Below are 26,208 nucleotides of genomic sequence, written 5' to 3' on the forward strand. Positions count from 1 at the left end.
AGTGCTGTGGATGTGCATAAAATATCTGAAGGATTGAGAAATAGTCCTTTCAAAGTAAAAATTGTTTACTTTCATTAGCACTATAGCTAAATTTAAGCTAGGAACTTCACTCTCCACAAATCTCTGTTGCTCTCAAGGATTGAGCATTTACCTACAGTTAACGAAGGAACTGAATTCATTTCCTACAATCGACATAACATAATTTAATTCAAAACAATGCTAGTTGAGTTTCGCTGAAACATGCATCCTGATAGTCTAGCCAGAGTGTAATAGATGTGTCTAGAAATTAATTCTGGATTCAAGCAATGGCAAAGCCCATATTAAGATGGGTCCCAGGCCACATCTGAGCTGTCCTGTGAGATGCACCCTAGTCTAATGTAACTGTGAGTGGATCAATAGTGAGAAAAATCTTTTAGTGAAGCCAGGATTCCCTGGTGCATCCTTATAAACCCTGCTATGCTTGACAGAAAACAAAAACATTTATTTATATATTTAGCTGTCTGTCTATAAATATACACACACATAACACACACACACACACACACACACACACACACACACACACACACACACACACACACACACACACACACACACACACTCATGTAACTAAAAAATTATTCCAGTAAAGTAAAAGACAGGTCCTATTTTCTGAGACTGATCATTAATGATTTTAAAACATTGTATAGACATTCTTAGATTTTGCTAAACTTCTGCAATGTTTTTATAATGTTATTGCCCTGACAACTCTTATCCACCTGTCAGGCATGACAGAACCAACTGGTATATGTTTCAAAGCAGCTGTTAATGGCAGCATCTGATTGAAAGTTCTGCAGTAGATGTACAAGGAAGTACAAGTTAAGCAGCACTGCTGCAGAATACAAATACCCTTTATTAGTGACTTCTGGCTGCCTTGGCTTCTAACCCCCATGGCAGACAGTACAATTCCCAGACATTATTTGCTCAGCATTGGATTTGGACTTTTGATTTCTGAATTCTGTGCATGGTGCTGAGCTAATTTTTCTTTATTTTGTCTAGGCTGTCAAATTTTGACACTGGATGGTCATGTTAATTTCCCATTTCTTCCCCAAAGCAGATGCCCAGATTTTTCAGAGTTTCATGGCAATAATTTTTGAAGGCTTTACAAAAGTATAATTTTTCTTTATCATTATAATAAGGCTTGACAAATGGTCCTAAAGGATCAGGTAGAATTTCCTTGTAGCTGAGTGAGTTGGTTGTAATCAGGCTCTTTCCAGGCAATGTGTCCAGTCCCATGGTTACTGGTTTCTTAATGTCTCTAAAGCTGGAATATCATTCTGCAAAGGGGTGAGAAACCTTGGGAAAATAAATACAGAGAAAGTGATTTCTCACTTCACCTCTTTCAAACACACCACTCTGTGCATTGTTTTTGACTACATTTGCGTTTACAAAAATGTATAATATTTCTACGAATAAGACACCCAGAGAAACCAGACTTTGTCCCAGGAGACTGATGTTAGTGCATTAGAGAGACAGCACATTTCCTTGCTGGAGATTAGAGGAATGTCTGTGATTGAGTTGGATAACCCATCTGTGATCCTATAGGCTTGCTTTGGCCTATGGCCTAACTGCAGATTTTAAGGGCTGCTTTCTAGAACTGGAAGAGTTACCTTTGGTGCTCTCTAAAGCATAGATACCTGAGTGGCAGTGTGGAAAAGGGGCATCTCTAAAGCAGAACCCAGAAACCATAGCTTTATCCCCCAGCATTGCCAAAGCCTCATAAATTGATGTGAAAGAACAATTCCTATTTTTTCTCTACCTGTTTTTAGGAAAACATGAGTTGTTAACACTTGCCACATACTTTATTTTACAGGAAGCTGGATAGCTGAGACCATGTCCTGAAAATTCCAGCAAGTTCTGGTCTTCAAGTTCAGGCTACTTGTGAATGTGTGTTGTTGTTTGTGGTGGTTGTTGCTTTGCCAGCTGAGATTCCAGAGTCCACATGCATTGTGGGAATTGGATGAGGGCGCAGCTGAAGGGTGTGAAGCTGAGGGAGCTGTGAACTCTCAATATGTGAGTCTCACTAGATTGTCAGTGACCCAGCTGCAGCCAGCCATCTCTCCCACGTAAACTCTCTGAGGATGCTACTCATCACTGAATCCTAGGGACTTAGAGCTGGAAGTGACATTAGAGACCTCCTAGTTAAAGGCTTTTCTGTTTTAAGAAAAGGAACAGACGCCTAAATAAAATTGACTCCTTGTCTGAATTCATCTATTAGTTATTTTTTCCATTAGTTACTATTTTCGACTGAGATTTGTACCTCCTTATCTCTGAGCTTAATGCCCTTTTCATTAGAACATTTCACATACTTCTTACACTTGGTAAGAAATATACTGCAGAGAATTCCAAACAATGGTCTCAGCACTTCTTCTTTTGCATCAGGCAAAGAACCACATCAGCTTCATGAGAAAAGGAGTTGGGTGCACATTTCTGAAAATACACAATCCCCAGGCTTGGGCAGAAATTCAGGGCAGAAATCCTGTTTAGAATTAACACAGTGTTTTTTATGATTTGTCTTTATATCAACAAATGAAAATATAATAAATTGTAAACCAGAATTACACCTGATGTAATTTAACACAATTACAAATTATAAATCTGAATTCCTCCAATGTTTCTTTAGTGTGCAGCTATATATTTGGGCATATTTAAATTAAAACAAATGTTAATTACATTCCCCTATTTGTATTACATGTATGGCCCAAAGTTAGAATGCATTAATAATGTAAATTACATTGCATAGGTAAATTGAAACAAACAACATATGAAAACCTGAATGCATTATTCAAGGAACTATTCATTTTAAGGGAATATTTGTTGTTTAGCAAAGACATTTATCATAGCATTGTAATACATTCAGAGATTTCCTGCTCTACTGTACTATGACCTTCTCAAGGGCAGGAGCTATTTTCTATTCATATTTTTGTCCCCAGTGCCTTAGCATAGTGCCAGAAATCTAGTAGTTATTAAATTAATGTTCACTGAATTGTCTGATACAAATGCTCTCTGCCAAATAAACATCTAGAAGGACAAATTGATTTGGGAAGCATTTTTGGAAAATGTGTGCTACAACGTTACCCAGAATACTAGGTACTTTAGATTTTAAAATTCATTCATTCTACAGTCAAGTTTACAATTTAGTTGGGGGAGAAGATGTAAAAATCATTCATTACAGTACAAGATGCTAAGTGGGATAATAAAGAGGTATTATTGTGTGAAACCAATTAAACCAGTACATTAAAAATATATATATAAAGACAACTGAACAATCTAGGGCATTTGCGAACTTAGTATTTAAGGCAGATACTATTAAAATGCCCATGCATTTTTCCCCATGGCTGTGAGGGCTGTGCCATCTCTCAAGTTTGACTAGGTAGGGCCTAAACACATTCCCTGGACTACTGCCTTCAGCATGTGGGGCTCCTTGAAATTCACTAATGTAGTTGCCCAAATTCTCATGATAGTCAAAATCAGAAGGCTTTCATCTAGTCGTATTCGAGGTATTTCATTAACTTTACTTTTACTCCAATGTTTTTCAGTGGCTTTCCCATCTTTGAAATGGCTTGGTATGGATAAAGGTGTTGGTCCATTCCTTTAGACAAATCTCCAAGTACGGTTTGTTTTATTCAGTTATGACTTTCACTTATCAGTATATTGCTAAGCGTTTAGTAATGCTGTACTTTCTACCCTGCCCAGTATGAGGGCCCTTATAATCTGCATATCTGCACTGGAGAAACAATGCAGTCCCAATAATTGACCCTACTTGGTGACCACGGTGACCAGTTTTTGTGGAGTTTATCTACCTGTGGGAGTTTATCCAAAAGAAATGCCCTTAAAATGTTCATAGGTGGGGTTACGCAGCAACAAACCGTGTTATACTGATGTCATTTCATTCTGTGTGAAATTAATTCCAACGTACTCCATCATTAACACTACAAGTATCGTGGAACTTTATTAAATCCTGAAGCCTTGGTTTCTTAGGACACCTGTAACCCAGTTTTGCCAGCTTCCCCCACCTACCCATGTGAATTTCTCTACCCTGTGTAGTTGCTTCACTGAAAGATGCTGCCAATTCCTGGGGAGGGAGTTTTTTTAAAAATGAAAATTTGGGGGGCTTTCTTCAGAGATTCAATATTTTAGAATTGGCCAGGATATGCATTTTTTCTATTTCCTTTTAAATTTAATTTTATGTATTTTTTTATACAGCAGGTTCTTATTACTCATCAATTCTATCAGTGTATACATGTCAATTCCAACCTCCCAATTCATCACACCCGCACCCCCACCGTTAACCCCCTTGGTGTCCATACGTTTGTTCTCTGCATCTGTGTCTCAATTTCTGCTCTGCAAACCGGTTCATCTGTACCATTTTCTAGGTTCCACATATATGCGTCAATATATGATATTTGTTTTTCTCTTTCTGACTTACTTCACTCTGTATGACAGTCTCTAGATGCATCCACATCTCTGCAAATGACCCAATTTCATTCCTTTTTATGGCTGAGTAATATTCCATTTTATATATGTACCACATCTTCTTTATCCACTCGTCTGATGATGAGCATTTAGGTTGCTTCCATGACCTGGCTATTGTAAATAGTGCTGCAGTGAACATTGGGGTGCATGTGTCTTTTTGAATTATGATTTACTCTGGGTATATGCCCAGTAGTGGGATTGCTGGGTCATGTGGTAATTCTATTTTTAGTTTTTTAAGAAAATTCCATATTGTTCTCCATAGTGACTGTATCAATTTACATTCCCACCAACAGTGAAAGAGGGTTCGCTTTTCTCCACACCCTCTCCAGCATTTCTTGTTTGTAGATTTTCTGATGATGCCCATTCTAAGTGGTGTGAGGTGATAGATACCTAATTGTAATTTTGATTTGCATTTCTCTAATAATTAGTGATGTTGAGCATCTTTTCATGTGCTTCTTGGCCATCTGTATGTCTTCTTTGGAGAAATGTCTATTTAGGTCTTCTGCACATTTTTGGATTGGGTTGTTTCTTTTTTTAATATTGAGCTGCATGAGCTGTTTATATATTTTGGAGATTAATCCTTTGCCTGTTGATTTATTTGCAAATATTTTCTCCCATTCTGAGGGTTGTCTTCTCATCTTGTTTATGGTTACCTTTGCTGTGTAAAAGCTTTTAAGTTTTATTAGGTCCCATTTGTTTATTTTTATTTCCATTAATCTAGGAGATGGATCAAAAAAGTTCTTGCTGTGATTTATGTCAAAGAGTCTTCTTCCTATGTTTTCCTCTAAGAGTTTTATACTGCCCGGTCTTACATTTAGGTCTCTAATCCATTTTGAGTTTATTTTTGTGTCTGGTGTTGGGAGTGTTCTAATTTCATTCTTTTGCATGTAGCTGTCCAGTTTTCCCAGCACCACTTATTGAAGAGACTGTCTTTTCTCCATTGTATATCCTTGCCTCCTTTGTCATAGATTAGTTGACCATAGGTGAGTGGGTTCATCTCTGGGCTTTCTATCCTGTTCCATTGATCTATATTTCTGTTTTTATGCCAGTACCATATTGTCTTGATTACTGTAGCTTTGTAGTATAGTCTGAAATCAGGGAGTCTGATTCCTCCAGCTCCATTTTTTTCACTCAAGACTGCTTTGGCTATTTGGGATCTTTTGTGTCTCCATACAAATTTTAAGATTTTCTGTTCTAGTTCTGTAAAAAATGCCATTGGTAACTTGATAGGGATTGTGTTGAATCTGTAGATTGCTTTGGTTAGTATAGTCATTTTCACAATATTGATTCTTCCAATCCAAGAACATGGTATATGTCTCCATCTGTTTGTATTATCTTTAATTTCTTTCATCAGTGTCTTATAGTTTTCTGCATACAGGTCTTTTGTCTCCTTAGGTAGGTTTATTCCTGGGTATTTTATTATTTTTGTTGCAGTGGTAAATGGGAGTGTTTCCTTAATTTCTCGGTCAGATTTTTCATCATTAGTGTATAGGAATGCAAGAGATTTCTGTACATTAGTTTTGTATCCTGCTACTTTACCAAATTCATTGATTCGCTCTAGTAGTTTTCTGGTGGCATCTTTAGGATTTGCTATGTATATTACCATATCATCTGCAAACAGTGACAGTTTTACTTCTTCTTTTCCTATTTGTATTCCTTTTATTTCCTTTTCTTATCTGATTGCCGTGGCTAGGACTTCTAAAACTGTGTTGAATAATAGTGCTGAGAGTGGACATCCTTGTCTTTTTCCTGATCCTAGAGGAAATGCTTTCAGTTTTTCACCATTGAGAATGATGTTTGCTCTGGGTTTGTCATATATTGCCTTTATTATGTTGAGGTAGGTTCCATCTATGCCTACTTTCTGGAGAGTTTTTATCATAAATGGGTGTTGAATTTTGTCAGAAGCTTTTTCTGCATCTATTGAGATGATCATATGGTTTTTATCCTTCAATCTGTTAATATGTGTATCACATTGATTGATTTGCATATATTGAAGAATCCTTGCATCCATGGGATAAACCCCACTTGATCATGGTGCATGATCCTTTTAATGTGCTGTTGGATTCTGTTTGCTAGTATTTTGTTGAGGAATTTTGCATCTATATTCATCAGTAATATTGGTCTGTAGTTTTCTTTTTTTGTAGTATCTTTGTCTGGTTTTGGTATTAGGGTGATGGTGGAATGAGTTTGGGAGTATTCCTTCCTCTGCGATTTTTTGGAAGAGTTTGAGAAGGATGGGTGTTACCTCTTTTCTAAACATCTGATAGAATTCAGCTGTGAAGCCATCTGGTCCTGTTCTTTTGTTTGTTTGGAAGATTTTTTTTTTTTTTTTTTTTTTTTTTTTTTGGCGGTACGTGTGCCTCTCACTGTTGTGGCCTCTCTCGTTGCAGAGCACAGGCTCTGGACGTGCAGGCCCAGCGGCTATGGCTCACGGGCCCAGCCGCTCCGCGGCATGTGGGATCTTCCCGGACCGGGGCACGAACCCGTGTCCCCTGCATCGGCAGGCGGACTCTTAACCACTGCGCCACCAGGGAAGCCCTGTTTGTTTGTTCTTTAATTCTTCCTGATCTTTGTTAAACATTGCTTGCATCTTCTCTCTCTTTGCCTCCATTCTTTTTCCAGTGGTCCTGGATCATCTTCACTATCATTATTCTGAATTCTCTTTCTGGAAGATTGCCTATCTCTGTTTCATTTTGTTGTTTTTCTCGGGTTTTATCTTGTTCCTTCATCTGGTACATAGCCCTCTGCCTTTTCATCTTGTCTATCTTTCTGTGAATGTGGTTTTTGTTCCACGGGCTGCAGGATTTCAGTCCTTTCTTCTTGGACATGCAATTTTGTAAGCAATTCCGTTGCTTCTGATATAGGTGCTTCTCATATAATGATTTCAGTTCCCTCACCCCAACCCCATCCCATCCATGTAAGCAACACCTCAGCCCTTAAATCGTGGGGAAGATGCTTAGCCAAGCATGTCAAAGTCCATTTCTGTTCTTTCTGATGGATAGAAACCTCTCTTCCCTGGTTCTTCCTAATTTCTGTGTTTCTTGGAAGAAATGTGAAAGCAATATATTCTTTAAAAAGCAGTTCACTCTTACGAATCTTCTTTTAAAATGAGCATGACTGTGATTCATGACAGTCGAGAGCTTTGTTGTAGCACATGACGAGCTCTAATTGTCCGATTATCTGCCCAGATACAAAAGAGCAGGTCATTCAAAATGTCCTTCCTCCCCCTGGGTATAAAGACCCATGAGACTGTTAACTTTGATTTCTTATGTGATCAATGGCAAGGAATTAATTGAAGATATTGCTGGTATACATCAATTTATCTGTCAGTACCTTTCCATTCCTATCTCACAATAGCTTCTGCTCTGTTGAGCTTCTGAAAGCTTAAAACATTCTGGCTCACTGTTTTTATTATTGTTTTCACCTGCTTCCCTCCTCCTAACCCCTCCACTCTGATACTCAGATTTTTATGAGATTCTTACAAGAAGCATGACTGAAATACTGTGCAAGTGCCTTGCTATTCTGGGTATGTGGATCTTCCAGTTGGCCCTGTCGATGCATGTAGAAGCATCATCATTTGGTGTCCTATATGCATTCTCCTCAGTCCCCCCTCCCTCGAACTTGCATATAGGACACGGAATGCAGTTACAATCACCATCCTTCAGTTGGTACTAAAGCATTGTTTGGCAGGAAGTCCTCTACTCCCCCCTTCCCTGGAGTGGTGATGACAAGGAAACAAGGAGAAATGAGAAAAGATAGACATGTACCTGGGAGGTGATACTTTTCCTTTCCTGGTGACAACTTGCTCTTGTCTTCATTATGTCTGAGAGGAGTTCCTTTACCTTCTCTCTCTTCTTCTAAGGCTACATTTCCTCATGGCTAACCTAGTACAGTTATGTTACATTCCAGAAAGTTGAGGTTGTCTCTCTTTTAAAGTGAAAAATTAGTGTTATGGACACAGGAAAACCTGATAACATCTACTAGAATGGGAGAAGGAAAGAAAGCAATTTTTCCCCCTCAAATTAAGTATTGTGCTTCAGATGTTCTGCAAGATAGTTAAATTGCTTCCATGGAAAGAACGTATCTCTTGGTTGGTCAGAGTAGTTTTCATAGGAGCTGGTCTGAAATCTGTTTTTTTCCCCCACACATCTCAACTTGAGATGAGATGAAACAGGAAGTACCAGATGTGTTCTTTGTTTAAACAACAACAATAGCAACTTATAGACAATTGAACTTTGAGGGAAGTTTCTCTGCAAATTTATAAATACGTGGTTAATATCTTCAGCAGGAAGTGTTACAGGTATGCTACTCTTGGGAGATGAGGGACTTATTTCCATCATATACTGAAAAGTTATGAATACAACAAATCAAGCTCTTGAACGTTTTGGCAATTTAGTGATCCTGAGTGGTGTTGATGTGGTTTGATTTTCAGATTCATGGCACTCATTTATTCACTCCTTCAATGTTTTTCTGAAGCACCTTTGCAGACAATGTGTCATAGACTCTCTGTCTGTGCACACATGCTCTACAGCCTGAGTTCAAGGCCGTCTGCTAACAGTATGACTTTGGGCTTAGTGTTCACCGCTCTGAGTCTGTTTTCTCATCTGTAAAATGTTTATAATGATAAGCATACTACCACATAGGCATTTTTGTGTATGTGTGACAGTCACGTGAGGATACCTGAAAAGGGCATAGCAGAGTTTCTGGTACATAATAAATGTTCAATGCATGTTGCTAATTTTCACCTTTTCTGTAGCTGGAGCTAAGTTGCTAAAGGATAGCCAGCCTCCAAAGACAATATTGTTTTTAAAACTCAGCTGTAGAGATCATGTTTTATTGGTGCATTTAAAGTATGATTTGGTTGTCATTTGTTCAACTTGGAATTGTTTAGGAACACATTTGCTTTATGTCATGTCCTTCCGTAATTCCGTAGGGGCAGGTTTTGTTTGTTGCTCAGTGGCTGGCACATAGTAGATGTTGTGTATATATATGAAAGAGAGGGAAGGAGGGAGCGGGGAGGGAGATAGTTGGTATCTCTGCTGCTTTGCATGGGCTTTTGCCTGTAAATCACTTCTTGGGCAGTGAAATAAAAGAATCCTTAGAACAGAGAGAGGCAGACTGATGTGGTGATGGGGAGTGATGTTTCTTCTTAAAGCAAAAGGAAGTGCTGATGGATGTGGCCCAGTCTTAACCTTCTCTTTAGTTCTGATGCTTCCCTGGGATGTGTCACATGTCATCTCAGTGGGAGTGTCATCGGAGGGGAAAGTAGGACACTCCTAAGTACCAAGAGGAATAAGTCAGTTGAAAATTTGTCATAATTCAGTAAAAGGAGATGTCCCCTTTATTTTTTATGGCAAAATTATTCTGTGGAGGGAACAGCAGGGAAGGCAGGTCACTAGTTGTTATAGGCTTTTTCATTACTCTGTATAGGAAATCTCATAACTGACTTCATAGGATGAAATATCACCTTCAATGGCAGAGTTACAAGACAAAAGTGGAGAACTCTGACATGTGCTGGAGGAAAACTAATCTTTCTGTGCCGTACTCCTTCCTTTTCTCCCTCCACATCTTGGCTGGGAAGCAAAATTAGAAATTTGGTTCTTAGATATTAAAAGTTTTAAACTGATTAATTTTAATGCATCAAGTATTTTTTAGGCACCAGCTGTAATAATAATAATAATTGGAAGAGGAAGAGGAATCATTAATTAAGCTCTTATTAGTGTTAGGCATTAATTAAGCTATATATCTTATATGTATTATCCCACTTAGTAGCCATAAAAAACAATAGGGTAGTCATCGTTATTTCACAGATGGAAAAATTGAGGCCTAGAGAAATTAAATAAGAAGTGATTATTTGTAAAATAACGGATAGACCTGATCCCAGCTCTCTCTGGCCCTGCAGTTGAAAATCCATGGTCCAGAGAGTGTTTTGGGCAGTCAGGAAATGAAGTAACCAGTTGAGACTACTTAATAGTAACATCATATAGCTTTTAATTACAGAGACTAGTCTATTCTCACAAAACTTTGAGAAGTAGAGAATGATATTAATGATCTTTTATTTATTTTAGTTACTTATTTTTTGCTGCGCTGGGTCCTCGCTGGTGCGCACGTGGGCTTTCTCCAGCTGCGGAGAGCGGGGTGGGGGGGGCACTCCCGGCTGCCGTGGGCGGGCTTCTCACCGCGGTGGCCCTTCCATTGCAGAGCATGGGCTCAGTAGTTGTGGCACACAGGCCCAGTTGCTCCTTGCCATGTGGGATCCTCCCGGACCAGGGCTCGACCCGTGTCCCCCTCGTTGGCAGGCCGACTCCCAACCACTGTGCCACCAGGGAAGCCCGATAGTAATAATCTTATTATAAAACTGGATATTAAGAAAAAAAATGTCATGAAGAACCTAGGGGTAAAGCAGGAATAAAGACGCAGACCTCCTAGAGAATGGACTTGAGGTTATGGGGAGGGGGAAGGGTGAGCTGTGACAGGGCGAGAGAGAGTCATGGGCATATACACACTAACAAACGTAGTAAGGTAGATAGCTAGTGGGAAGCAGCCGCATGGCACGGGGATATTGGCTCGGTGCTTTGTGACAGCCTGGAGGGGTAGGATAGGGAGGGTGGGAGGGAGGGAAGACGTATGGGAACATATGTTTATGTATGACTGATTCACTTTGTTATAAAGCAGAAACTAACACACCATTGTAAAGCAATTATACCCCAATAAAGATGTTAAAAAAAAAAAAAAAAGAAAAACTGGATAAGCTGGCCCTAAAGTAGTTTGATTTGTGGAGGTTCAAAAAACTGCTGAGTGTGAGTTTCATAACCATTCCATTATACTGTACAGACTCATTTTACTTTTTCATGGCTTTTTGAAATGTCTTCTCATTTATCCAGTCATGTAGTCAGTCACTCCTTAGTGCCAAACACAATGCCAGACACTGAGCATACCAAAAAAGAAAGAAAAAAAAAACAGTAAGACACCTGCCTTGGCTTAAAGAGCTGATAGTCCAGTGTGATGTGAGATGGTGACAGACACTAAACAGGTAATTAGTGTGTGATGCATTGTGATAAAGACCATGGTAATCTAATGCTAAAGCAAAAGGAAGGGGGGCTCCTAAAAGCCCTGCAGAGGTCAAAGGAGGCCACTGGGAGGAAGTGATAAGGAAGAGGGTCTTAAAGAGAAGAAGCTAAGTAGCCTATTTAGTCAGGCAAGGTAGAGCAAGGGTCAGCCAGGAAGAACAGCTTGTGCAAAAGCTCTAAAGAAATGACTGGTGCTATTTAGAGAAGTGCACATAATGCTTCAGGACAAGAGCTGGGCTAGGAAAGGAGGAAGGGGTCAGAGGATGGGGAAAGAAAGGGCTAGAAAGCTAGGAAAGGTCAGAACAGAATTGGTAGCCTTCTCTATCTTGCTGAGAAGTTTGGACTTTACCGGAAAGTGGATGGAGAGACACTGAAGAACTTAACAAGGGCATATGACAGAATCGGGCTTGCATTTTCGAAGATCACTCAACAAGCAAGGTAGAGAATTAGTTGGTTGGTTGAGGTCATGGTTAGTAGAATAGGACCAGAGGTGGGAATATCAGTTGAGAGGATGTTGAGTGAGATAGAAGTTTCAGAGACTGGGACAATGTGAATAAATAGAGGTACTGGCTCTGAGCAGAGAATCTCAGCTCCAGGTAAGGCAGCCGTGGAAGGACATGTCATATTACACATGTCCCACCCACCCGGCTTACCCACCCTGCCTTAGAGATTTGATGTCCCCATCAGGCCCCCCACATATGCACACACAATTGAGACTCACTGCTACAATGGGTTACAGGATTTTTTTTTGAAGTGTGGGATCTGAGATACGTATTTAGGGATTCTCAGAGATTTTTTTTTTTTTTTTTTGTGGTATGCGGGCATCTCACTGTCGTGGCCTCTCCCGTTGCAGAGCACAGGCTCCGGACGCGCAGGCTCAGCGTCCATGGCTCATGGGCCCAGCCGCTCCGCGGCATGTGGGATCCTCCCGGACTGGGGCACGAACCCGTGTCCCCTGCATCGGCAGGCGGACTCTCAACCACTGCGCCACCAGGGAAGCCCAGAGATAGATGTTTTTTAAAGACAAGATGTAGGGGTGAGGGTGGGTATGATAAGAGTGCATGGTGGCTTAACAAGATAGGAGCTGCGGAAGAAGAAGTGAATTGAGTGGAGAGAGCTGCCTCACAGTCCAGCAGAGGAGAGACTTCCCCTCGTTAGAGGAGTCTTCATAAAGGAGATGGGACTCTGTCCAGGTCTGGGGAATAGGTAAGATTTGACTGGTAGGGTGAAGGGAAACAGAGAAGAGAGGGGCCTGAGCAGAGGCCTATAGTTGAAACAAACCATGTGTGACTAACACCCTTTCCGTATGCCGAAAACTACAAGATCCTTTCTCTGAATTTACAGAGGCTGGGTTCTCTGGACTCTCTCAGGCTGATGAAAAGATGTGTTGAAACTTGCCTAATAACTCAGTGAAGGGACAGATCCATTTTCCAAGCTCCCAGTGGAATATTGAACATCAGCTTGAGGCCTTTGAAGAATATTGAATCATAACAATTGACGTGTTTGAGTAGTACAGGATCAGGCTGTGTGCAGGGAGATTTTTAAAAATGACCTATGTGCAGTCACCACTAAATAGAGTTTCCTGAAGCATAAACTGAGTCTATGATCTGCTTGTGCCAAAGCTGTAATTCTCCTAGAGGCAGCTTCCTGAGACTTGATAAGTGGAGAATACCTTTCCTCCAATTAACTGGTGGTGCTAGATATGCTATGGGAGTGATCTTCACTCTGATGACCTTTATCAGCTGTTCACTAAATAAATGAAAACACAGGTCATTTAGATTGATAGTGCTCAACACTGGCCAGGAAAGGTTCCAGATTAATTAACTAAACTCTTGGCCATGGTGGCCCCATCTTTGCTCTCCACAGAATGAAATTGCATAAGCATATTTACCCTCATCTCCTTAACTGAAGCAAAAATAGACCATAAGGGATTACTCTGAAGCTTATGATGTTCCTAACATATTAGCCCTTTCATAACTGTGTCTTGCACTTTCACAACATGTATTATTTTCAATGAACTTTCTTGTGCAGTCTCACTGAATTCTTCCCAACTGTTTGCTTATCTTATGTTAGATTCAGTAGCTGAGATGCAGACTGATTGATATTTCCTGAATCATATGCCAAGATGGTGGCAAAATTGGTGACTGGTTCCTCATCCAGTGCCTCTTGTTTTTTGCCAGTGTTCTTGGCATGTGTAAGTTACCTAGACGCCCAGGCTGAGAAGACATACTCCATATGTAGAACACATCCCAAAATGTGGAAACTCAGCGCTCAGGAAGTCTCTGAGCACCAGGCTCCCATCAGCTCCGCTTCTGACTAGTCAGCAAGACATTGCATGCAATGCATGGTAAGATTTACAAAATCTACTCTTAATTAAACAGGCAAACAAAGAAGGATTTGTATGAGTGGTATCATTCTTATCTTGAAATATACATACATGGGCAGTGTGTGATTTAACCCCGATATTTCACTAATAATAGTGACTTGTTTATAATGAGATATATTTATTTATATATCTGTTTATCTATTTTTACTTAAGTATAGTTGATTTACAATATTGGGCTAGTTTCAGGAGTACAGCATAGTGATTCAGTTTTTTTTTCAAATATTTCATTATAGGTTAATACAAAATATTGAATATAATTCCCTGTGCTATACAGTAAATCCTTGTTGTTTATCTTATGTATAGTAGTTTGTATCTGTTAATCCCACACTCCTAATTTGTCCCTCCTCCCCTAATGAGAATTATTATTATTATTTTTTGTGTGTGTGGTACACGGGCCTCTCACTGTTGTGGCCTCTCCCGTTGCGGAGCACAGGCTCCGGACACACAGGCTCAGCGGCCATGGCTCACGGGCCCAGCCGCTCCGCGGCATGTGGGATCTTCCCAGACCAGGGCACGAACCCGTGTCCCCTGCATCGGCAGGCGGACTCTCAACCACTGTGCCACCAGGGAAGCCCCCCCTAATGAGAATTATTGAAAAGTGTTTTCCGGTTTAGAAGTAACCTGTGTACACCATTGCTCTCATATTTATGCTGTTGCCAAGAATTAATGATTGCTTTTTATTTTTGGTTTGAAGATAATCCTCATGCTAGTTAATAACTTAGAAACCCTTGTGCATTGTTTTCTCATATGTTCCCTTGGGCCATAATCATTTTATGGGATGAAAACCTGACTCACCAGTCGCCCTAGTAAATTAGTTCCAAACTGCCTTGGAAAGAATCCTCATGCTGGAATAGACCACACTCATATTACCTGATGGCCTTGGAAGCATAGCTTTGTGATTAGTTTGGTGAAGATAGATGTGTGAGAGCTCTCAAAAGTGATTTTTCTTTTAGTTTTTATTTTCTGACATGAAGTTGATCTGCATGACCAGTGTGGACAAAAGGGGGGAAAAAAAGACCATATTACTCTGGAAAGTGAAACAGAGAAGCAGCAAAGAATACCACCAACCTAATTCATTTCTGGGGGGGAAAAAAGCCAGAATAATGGTTACTCAAAAATAGCTCATAAGAAGGAAGATATAATCAACCTTTGTTTCTTGCTCTTTAATGAATAATATCCCAGTGCATTAACTGTTAGATAAGTCCTTTAGGTTTCGTTAGCATCTAGATTTGGTCTTTTAGCTAATTAATCTTGGTAACTAGAGAGTCAGCCATTAAGTAAACATTGGCAGTTCTAAGCATCAAAGTTGCAACTTTGCCATGAAATGACATGAAGCATAAGGAAAAGAGAATCCAACATACTTGAATCGAGTCCCATCAAAGACTGTCAATGCTTGGGCACCGTTTTAGTGCCCAAGATAATTGGTAGGTTTGACTGGTATTACTATACCGTATTCGGGTATTACTCATATTACTAAACAATATTTAATTAAGTGCTTTAATGAGAACTTTTTAAATAGGGATATATTGTGTGTAATGAGAGAGATGAGACTTATTCTCTATTTCTTTAGTTTTATTTGCTCATGCCACAGTCTGGTTACAAAATCATTATCAATTTGCTCTCCTTTTCTTTCTGTACTATCTCTTTCCCATACTCTTTTTTTTTTTCTTTTCCCCCTTTTTTTTTAAACATCTTTATTGGAGTATAATTGCTTTATAATGGTGTGTTAGTTTCTGCTTTATAACAAAGTGAATCAGTTATACATATACATATGTTCCCATATCTCTTCCCTCTTGCATCTCCCTCCCTCCCACTCTCCCTGTCCCACCCCTCTAGGTGGTCACAAAGCTGATCTCCCTGTGCTGTACGGCTGCTTCCCACTAGCCATCTATTTTACGTTTGGTAGTGTATATATGTCCATGCCACTCTCTTACTTTTTCACAGCTTACCCTTCCCCTTTTTTTTTTTTTTTACTGATTCTATAACTGTTCCTGCTTAACTCACGTACTTGAACCTGAAAACCATCCCATTTAAAGACAAACAGGCTTTCTCACATTAATATGCTGTGCTTTTTCTCTTTAAAGCATTCTTTCGCCACAGAAACACAGCCATTTCTCAGACTTCCAGCTAAAGATTAGGCTTTCAGTTTTAACACATAAATACCCAACAGGTATGGATTATTTTTACAATGACAAAATATTTATTGATTTTATTAGGAACAAACCAAAAACTGCTCAAAGGACGAAAGTAAAAAAGTAGCTATAATTCCAACACTGCTAAATCTTGATTTGATGTCCTAATCTTTTTATGTGTATAATATAAACCAAAAAATTTGAGATCATGTTGATCTTAACATATCAGAATATTTTTCTATTCCACTAACATTTAAAAAAAAATTAACTGCCTATTCTTTATTAATAGACTTACTATTGTACTCCTGTTGGATATTTAGGTTTTCTCCAAAGTTTTGCCTTTCTAAATAATCCTGCAGTGAACACCTTTGTGCAGAAAACAGTGTTTCTTTAGGTTGATTTCCTGATGTGAATTAATAGGACAAAGGGTATGAACATTTTCACGCTCTTGATAAATATCTCTTAATAGAACGTCGAAAGCGACTGTATTTATTTGGTTAGTAGAGTCAGTGTTTTTCTTGTCATTCTGTTTGAGCTCTTTCTAAATAAATGCGGTTTAAATGCGGTACTTAAATGATCGTAATTTCTATACTGGCATCCAGAATGCACTCTGCTTTACTTTGAGCTTCCCTGTCACTCCTGTATTTGTGAGGTGGGAAGTTATATGCTTATAATTTTATTTTAGATGAAGCCATACCTAGAGAATAGGGGTGACAGACTCATGATGGTTGATTTGGCCAGCCTCCATTCCCTCATTGCTAAGGAGATAGACAATACTCGAGAAAGATCCCCATGGGAAGGAAAGAGATTGTAGCAAAAGGAAGTGCAAAGAAAAGCCTTGTGGCTTTTATACAGATACCCAGCTCACAATTCTCACAATTCAGAGTCTCTTCATCACATTTAGCAAGGCAAATTAAGTAGGCCTGTTCTTTCTTATCTCACCCCCATTCAGTTCCTTGCTGTCCCTCTAGATACTTTTTTGTCACTTCTTTCACATCAAAAGTGACCTTGATTTCCATTTTATCCTGATTTTACTGCATATAAATGTAGTATTAGAATAAAGGCAGCCTCAATGCATGATTCAGCTCCCCTCCAGAGCTTAGGAAAGCCCCAGAAATCTTCACAGACTGATTTGGCCTAGGATTTAAGAACAATTGAATTATTTCTATCATTGTTGTTATTGTTAGCTTAAATATATAATGTGGCCCAATTTGAGTATATCTGATTTTCCTCAGGGGACTAAAAACATTCTTTTTCCTCAGAGGAAGCAAGAATATCATGCTTTTCTCCTGATTTAAAGCCCAACATTTTATGAGTCTTCATTGGACCAAGAATCAAATGCTAAACCTAGTTACAATAGGTAATGAAGATTAATCCTATGATTTTTGGATAGACTCTTAACGGCCAGTGGGTTTTACCGTCTGAAGAGAAAGAGAAACAGTTCCTTAGGAAAGAGCTTGGTGCTTCAAAATGAAGCTCTCTGGTTTTGTGTTTGGTTTGTGGTAAATGAGATACAGAATGTCTGAACATGCCTTACCAAATTTTGTGCTCACAAACTGGATTCAAAAGGGAGGGCAGGAAGTAATCATCCGTTTTATAGATGAGGAAATGAAGGCTCCAAAGATTAAGTGACTTTATTAAGGGTCACATAACTAGAAGTTGTGGAGGTGAGATTTCTAGGCTAGTTTTATTTGGACTGTATCATACTATATAAAGTGAACAGGCTATAATGAAGTTTATAATCACCTAAAATATGACTGCATTGGGATGTTATCGGGAAGGCTGTGGCTGGGAGCAGAAAAATAAGCAAATTGGTCAAGGAGAGGATGAATATGAGTGTGAAGAAACAGGGAAGAGATTTTCCACTGATCTGAGACTAGGTCGATTCCAGAAAGGTTAGGGTTGATCTGCATCAATGGTAGATACTAGTGAAAGTTAACTGGTGCAAGACAGAAAATGCTTCAGACAATCATTATGTGGCCTGAGCCTTCACAATCAAGATAGAGACTGACAGTTTTGAAGTGACTTGTGAAATGAGATCAATATTTTTAAAATGTCTTGTGTTCAATAAATATCTGACTTTTCAGTAGAAAATAAATTCCAGTTTCTATATAAAAACAACTTGACATTTTTCAGTAATACTTTTTAATGAACATTGCTCTGAGCTATAATATAATGAAATTTGCTTAAAAGTAGAACAGGCTGGTAATACTTGGCAGAACAAAGAGGCATATGGTAAAACAGTTGTGATTTGTTGGCGAAGGCTTTCAATTTCTGGAAAGCTAGAGGCTTTTGGCATAGTGGACTGCATCTTGATATTCAGTCCCAAAAAGGAACCACAGCAAAACAATATGCTTAGATTGCAGTAACCTGATATATCTTTAAAGCATTTTTCCCTTTGAATTTATGGTTATAAATGCAGGCTGTGTTCATATTGCAAAGTGAAATAGACAATTGAGGAAATTTTCCAGATAATTCATATTCCATACCATTTTATATGACATATAGAAAACTGTGGCATTTCAAAGGCAAGGAATTGATTGGGGAAAAAAAAGCAGTTGATTCTCCTTCTCACTTTGTGTTAGTAAGTGTAGTATATTGAATTTAGTCTCCCTCAAATTTAACTTTTTTTTTTCAGTATTATTTTACTATGGTAAGAATACTTAACATGAGATTTTTTTTTTTTTTTTTTTTTTGCGGTACGCGGGCCTCTCACTGTTGTGGCCTCTCCCGTTGCGGAGCACAGGCTCCGGACGCGCAGGCTCAGCGGCCATGGCTCACGGGCCCAGCCGCTCCGCGGCATGTGGGATCTTCCCGGACCGGGGCACGAACCCGTGCCCCCTGCATCGGCAGGCAGACTCTCACCCGAAGATCAGTGATCCCACAAGTGATCCCACAAGTAGGCCTGATTGTCAAAACACCAAATGGCATTGCCTTTGTCTTTTTATAGGGAACAGGCTATTTTTGATTTTATAATTTAAGAGATCTCAAATGAACAGTGAATGAATCACCTATCCATTTTCCTTTTATGGTATACTAATTCAATATGTTTATCAAAGCCAGTTATTTTCCTGTAGTAGTATTTTACTCTTCAACTAAACCAGTACATTAATGCCTTTAGGAATTCCCCCTAACCCTCAACTTGTCATCGTGAATTTATTGAAATGTAGCAAATGGTAAAATAACGAGCAGCCAAATGGCTTCCTTTCGGTTTCACTAATTTATGTTTATGGCTTGTCAGTCATACTCTATACACAGCTAGAAATTTGCGGCTGAGAAAAAAATCTCCCACTTAGGGATTACCTTGTCGGACTGTATGGAACATGATATAATCATGTTATTCATTTTATTCCCCTACCTCATCAATCTTACAAAGTTTTCTGAAAACATGCAGTTTTTCTTCCTTTAACCTTTTTGGGTACTTATTTCCTTCCCTTTTCAGGTAATCTCTTCTTGTAACAGCCTCAGGAGAGAGATAAGAAGAGAAAAGATAACTGGAAATGGTCATAATAATGCTGCTAATAATAATAATCTATCATGTGAAGCTGGCTTGTAAGTGGGTAACGGAGAGCCTGAGGTTTTGCTGCCAGGCTGGACTGCAAATCAAGATGTACATGAGAGGGATTAGTTATTTGTAGACTCTTGTGACACTGTCGTCTTCTTTCCTCCTTTTGTGTTGGCCATAATGGAGAAGCATCTTGGCATCTTATTTGTTTTTGCCGGGAGCCTTCTCTGTTCAACATGCTTAACGCGTCTAATTCCCATCGTGATTTCCTCAAAACCTGTTCCTCTCCTGTATAGATATATAAAATCATGGGACTTATACCATCTCAGCCTTATTTTATTCTCTTCTCTTATTTTTGTTCCACAATCTTAGCCATCTTGAAAACCCTAACAGAATCATTTTCCCCCCAAATATTAAAGGCAGAGGCAAGAAACTTTATATATGTTTCACCAAGTTCAAATAATACTAAATCTCTAGACTTTTGAAGCATATGAGTAAATTAACACCAAGATTAAATAACGATGCTTTCTGGGTATGTACTTTTTTCCTCAGATCGAGTGTAATAAATAAACCATGTCAGTTATAATAGGATTCAGCTGAATAGTATTTCTATGAAGAGCATACCAAGTAAAGATGGTTTTTAAATTGGAATTAAATGCATCTAATTAGCAACTATTAAATTGCTTAAGTTGTGGGCAGTTTTAAGGAACACGGACTCATTTGTCTCACACGTTTAAACAAATCGTAGAGAATTAGAAATCACTAAATTATTACCGATTCTTTCTAGTTTTCAAAAGATTCTAAGTGTTGCAGCAATCTCTGAATTATCAATGCCTCTGGATCCTGGAATAAAATAAAATGGATGCCTTGGAAAAACCTGCTATTTGTTCACTCTTATCGTGGTGTTGTATTTAATAGGCTTTTAGTTGAATACACATAATGGGGAGAAATCTGTTCTGAAATTTAAATTAATGAAAGCTTTTCAAAGTGGCTTCCAAATAAAAAATTTAGGCTTCTTTTCAGAGGATGGATAAGGATGGGAATTCTAATTACCCACACAATGTAGATTGCTTCATGATTCATCTCTGCAAATCAGCAGTTTGAAATCCTATAGTTAGCACTGGGTGCTCTCCAGTAAGATTTTACGAACATCAACTTGGTATTTGGCAGAAATACAATATCAGTTGTCCAGACGTCATTTTTTCTCAATGAGCACATGTTGATATGTTAGATAATCGCAGAACCAAATCAATTACAGTTTTATTTCCATTGACAGAGGTTAATACCCTGTGAGGTATATTTACATCTCAGAAGGCTAAGCATTGTGGACCTTGGAGGAAAGGAATAATTTTACAAATGGAGATAATAGGCAGAGGCCAAAGAATTGTTGTTTCTTGAGGATTTGTGTGCTCTTTTACCTATTTTTAATTTACCTGAGTTTATGTTTTTGGCTTACTTTGTAAAATAATTCAGTTGGATTAAGACTAACAGTGCTGACAAAGTGAGAAAGTGGCATGGACTTATAAATACTACCAAATGTAAAACAGATAGCTAGTGGGAAGCAGCCACATAGCACAGGGAGATCAGCTCGGTGCTCTGTGACCACCTAGAGGGGTGGGATAGGGAGGGTGGGAGGGAGACGCAGGAGGGAGGAGATATGGGGATATATGCATAAGTATAGCTGATTCACTTTGTTATACAGCAGAAACTAACACACCATTGTAAAGCAATTATACTCCAATAAAGATGTTAAAAAAAAAAGAAAGACTAACAGTGCTAAAAGGGGCTGTTTGAGTCTGAATCAATACTTGTAACCACCTCTATAAACCAGTGGTTAAGAGGTTCTGTGCTCAGGATAACTGTTCTGAACTGGGCAGACTGTGTATAATTTCATTAGTAACTATGTCCTCGTTCTTACTATTTGCCAGGCACCATGCTGGGTGATACAGATTGTGCGTTGCTTTAGCCCTCAGAACAGGTTTGGTGGGCCCTTCTCTTAAGCATCCTTGAGAAGTGACACCTGCAGAAAGTTTTGCTTAAGTGAATCATCTTTCATTTGGAAAATGGCTCATTGAATTGTATGATTATTTTTCTCTTCTTCTTCCTGGCTAAGAGTAAAGTAGGCTGTTAGAAAGCTGAGGGGAGATTCTTCCACTTCCTAATACTGGAGCTATCATTAAAACTAGGGATCATGTGTGCCTTTCCACACCTTTGTACACTCAAGGAGCTCTGGCCTCATGCTGTTTCAAGTCCTGTACTTACAAAAGGTGGTATGTAAGGTGGAGCCTGTTTCTGCTCTGAGAATTGCAGCTCTTGCATGTTTGCTGGCAAGCTTTTGTTAATTCCCATGCAAGGCAGTTTGACTTGCACAAACAGCTGGGTTTTGCTGCTATCACTCGGAAGTTTATTTCCTCCAGTGTGTATATAAGCCCTACTTTGGGAGAAGATAGAAATCAGGTCCTAGAGAATTCTTTCTTTGAGAGTACACTTTGCCAACTCAGACCCACATTCAACAGAAAACACAAATTTATCTGTTCACAATTGTAAATGTATACAATAGTGCTCAATGGACTAAATATTGAAGTAGTAAGCTCTTATTTATTCAAAGCTATAAAAACAGTTCTATAGATGTGATTAAACCGTGCATGGGAAACATTAAATTCAAGTTAAGGCTTTCACAGGCATAGCTTTGCACAAGTGACCCATCTCTTAGAACCTTCAGGTAGACCTTAGATGCCACCTGTGCCACTGCCACCTCTCCCCTTCACTTTCTTCTTAAATCAGAATGTCTTCTTTTGTCTTATTTTCTCAAAGTGTGTTCTTATTGGGTAGCAAGAAAGAGTAAATATAACAAAGGAAGGGTCAATCCCATAAGCATTATTCATGAGGGAATATGTATCCTTGATGTTGCATTCTATATATTTTGCTTTAAGAAGCATAGTTACTGAGTGTGACATTCTGAAGATTTCTTATTCCCTTTGAAGTTAGAAGGGTGAAAACTGCTTTTTTTGGTTATGTTATTTATTAAAGACAATCATTTATAGTTTATAAGAAATATTATACACAAAAATGTCCTGATAATGGTGATTAAAAGCAGCTACTCCCACACTCCTTGTGTCCACACCAATATTCAATCTAGATTGGCTTAATCTTGAAGTGTAATTCAGTAAGATCAAAGACCAAACACTTCAGGTCCTGGAGAAGATAATAAAATACTCGTAAGCCTTCTGGATCCTTGGATTGATTGACATCAATAAGGGGATCAATTTTTGATGTCATGAAGGAAATGTGTTCATCTCCAATGATGATTTCAAGCTCCTGCCGGCGCCCTTAGTCGGGAGGAGGCCACAAAGCATTATCCTCTTTGGGAATTTCAGTGTCATCGATTATTCTCTTCAGTTCCTCCATCACGCTTTTATGTACATAAACCTCTTTTCTGATCATATCAGTTTTGTAACTGTTGTTATTGGCATATCTCGATCCCATTGGGTCAGAACTCAGACTCCAGGAGTTCGAAGCCGAACTTGCCCTTGTGACCCCTGCAGTAATGCAGATAGAAGTCACTCTCCATGGCTCTGAAAACTGCTTTTAATTTCAAGGAAATCTACATTAACTTATGCTAGCTAATTAGTACTTGCATAGGTACTTTGGTGGTGGTTGGAAGAACCACTTGTAGGAATTTTGATGGTGATGCTAGAGTAAGGAAACATTAAAGCAGAGTCAGGAACTCAAATACTGCTCAGCCAAACAGGAAAGGAATGGTTTGGTTTTCCTTTCCTTCCCTTCCCTTTCCCCTTTTTGTTCTTTCAACATCTCGTGAGCTACCTATAAGAAAAGAGCACCCAGGTTTTAAGTGAAATTTTATAATTTTTACTTATTTATTTATAATTTTTAACTAATGGTAAATAATTGAAACAAAAAATTAAAGTAAAACTCTAGGGAAACCACCAAAAAAAAATAAATCAAAAAATGATGGCTGGTCAGATAAGGACTCTGAATGCTGTGTATGAAATTTGGCCTTAAAACAGTATAGGCTTCTGTCATTATCATCTATCATCATCATCATCGTCATCATTATTATTATTATTACTTTAATTTGTATAAAACTTGCTGACAGTAGAATATGAACTGCAGTATCTGGTGAGCTTTCCGGTCCTAACATATGGTCACACTCCCAGTGTCTACTCAAATCTTAATGCTGCATGTTGACAAGATGGAGGAGCCATGTTAACAATGACTGTCAGTGATGTTAGGACGGAGTCTTGCATTTTAAAACCATAAATCTGAGATTGTACCGATTATCATTCCTTCTTATAAACTTTTAAAATTGAACTAGTCATTTAGTTTGAGAGTGGTGGCAGATGGTGTGATTAAGATGTCTCTGTTCCAGTCCTATTTCAACCATTGATTTACTGGGTAACCTTGGACAAGTTCCTTACCCTTTCTGAATCTCAGTTCCCTTATTTGTAAAATGGAAAGTTGGCTTCAGATGACCTTTAAGGTTATTTCCAGATCTTAAATATTATAATTTTACAAACTAATTCTTCTAAATTGCCAGTTAGATTAATTTCTCCACTAACAATTATTTATCTGAAGGAACCAATTTATATTCAGTCTAAAATTGTCATTTTATTCCTCTTTTTGAATCCTTTAAAGATAACCATGTTCTCTGTTATATTTGACGCAATGATGCTTTGATAGATATTTTATTTATTCTGAGCCTCTGTTTCCTCCTCCCAAATTGTTTCTGAGGCCAGACACCTGCTGAGGGTTATGTACTATCTCCTGGGAAATCCTCCAGAACAAGAATGGAATCAGGGAAGGGCATGGGATGCCAACGGGGATCGAGTTCTGACCCTTTTCCTCTCTGCCAAAAAGAACAGGATTCTTTGACTTCTAGACTAACATAGATCAGGGCTTCAGAAACCAACTAGTCTAGTTTTCAATGATGTAGAATGGATTGTCATGCCACGTCTTCTTGCAATGGACTACTTCTGAGACAGCTTGTAGCACCTCTGGACAACTATAGCTGTAGCTGTCTCAGATAAAACATATAAATAGGGCTTCCCTGGTGGCGCAGTGGTTGAGAGTCTGCCTGACGATACAGGGGACACGGGTTTGTGCCCCGGTCCGGGAAGATCCCACATGCCACGGAGTGGCTGGGCCCGTGAGCCATGGCTGCTGAGCCTGGGCATCCGGAGCCTGTGCTCCGCAACGGGAGAGGCCACAACAGTGAGAGGCCCGCGTACCGCAAAAAAAAAAAAAAAAAAAACAAAGCATATAAATATAACCATTTTAGAAATCTAATGTATATCAACATATGTTTGATACAATATGAGGAAAATCTGAGGATGGATTGGGAGATTTTGAAAAACATAAAATTCAGAGACCAGTTTTTCATAAAGCATGAATTCCTAGCATCACTGTCAGTATGCCTGTTTATCTTGTCTATCTGTGAGACTGAGCCATCAGGAAGTTTTCTTTGTGGGACTTTCAGTATTAGACATACTTGCTATATTCAACTTCTGCAAAACTGAAACCACTCACTGACAACAGGTGTTATCTGAAGCAATATATTGCTCAGAGAATTAAAATGTCATATATCTGATTTGGGGGTCTCTTGACTCAACCAGTTAATTATTTTTATTGCCCTGTAGGAATTTATACTTGTTAGTGGCAGATGGGACTCCAGTTTTAAGCATTTGCCTAATTAGGCATATTACTGAAATAGGTGGTTGCAGGTGAGGAGCTATCAGTTACTACAGACTCTTCCAGCTCCCACACTCAATGTGTCCTAACCAAGAAACCTGAAGGAGCCTTGAAAACTGTTTAAAGGATTTGGGAATTATTTGTAATTTACCATGGTGCCTTTGTTGCATCGATTATAACTTTCTGGGCTTACGGGGATTAATTAATAGGACTAAATATGAAAGGCTGCACACTGATGTCATTAACAGGAGCTATAATTACAGAACATAATTGGCAATAATTCTTCAGTGGTTATTTGGTAATCACATTCTTTTGGGGTTAAATGAAAATCAAATAGACATTTTATTCATAGAGATATTAGCAATAAAATAATGCATAATCACACTTGTTTAACCTTATCAATGCTGCACACTGTGTCACAGGAGGCCTGTGGTGTGTCCAGGAATAGTTGGGTAGAGTCTTTTTGCAGGGCCAAGATGGGATGCTGAGTGAAAGTATAGCCTTTGGAGTTAGAGAAACATGGATTCTAGTCTTGGTTGTGTAACTTACTAGTTGTGTGACCTCTGACAACCCACCAACCCCTACCAAACCTCTGTTTCTTCATCTGTCAGTAAGGGCAAGGCCTAGCTGATGATGTTATTTTTGAAATGAAGTGGAATAATGCTTGTGAAATCTTTACTATCATGTATGGTACATAATAGGTGCAGTTCAAAATAGGAGGTTGCTTGTGGTCATAGCAGAGGAAATGGTGCCCAGCAGAAGCCAGGACACTGTGAATGATACGGAGGAGACAGACTCTTTGGGCTCATATCCCATATGCACCTTCTCCTGGCTGTGAGCCTTGGGAAAATTCCTCAGCTGCCCTGTGCTTCAGTTTTCTCTTCTGTAAAA

At 38.9% G+C, this 26,208-nt stretch overlaps 1 protein-coding gene and 1 pseudogene across 17 annotated transcripts in view; one reads left to right on the top strand and one right to left on the bottom strand.

Annotated features, from left to right (window-relative positions):
* The window catches only part of NRXN1 (neurexin 1), a 1,122,104-nt gene that overhangs the window by 270,209 nt on the left and 825,687 nt on the right, over positions 1–26,208 (top strand). The gene's annotated exons all lie outside the window — the stretch shown is intronic.
* LOC132531991 (protein mago nashi homolog) lies at positions 22,714–23,179 on the bottom strand (annotated as a pseudogene).

This window comes from Lagenorhynchus albirostris, chromosome 13, assembly GCF_949774975.1.
Source record: "Lagenorhynchus albirostris chromosome 13, mLagAlb1.1, whole genome shotgun sequence".
Classification (NCBI taxonomy): domain Eukaryota; kingdom Metazoa; phylum Chordata; class Mammalia; order Artiodactyla; family Delphinidae; genus Lagenorhynchus; species Lagenorhynchus albirostris.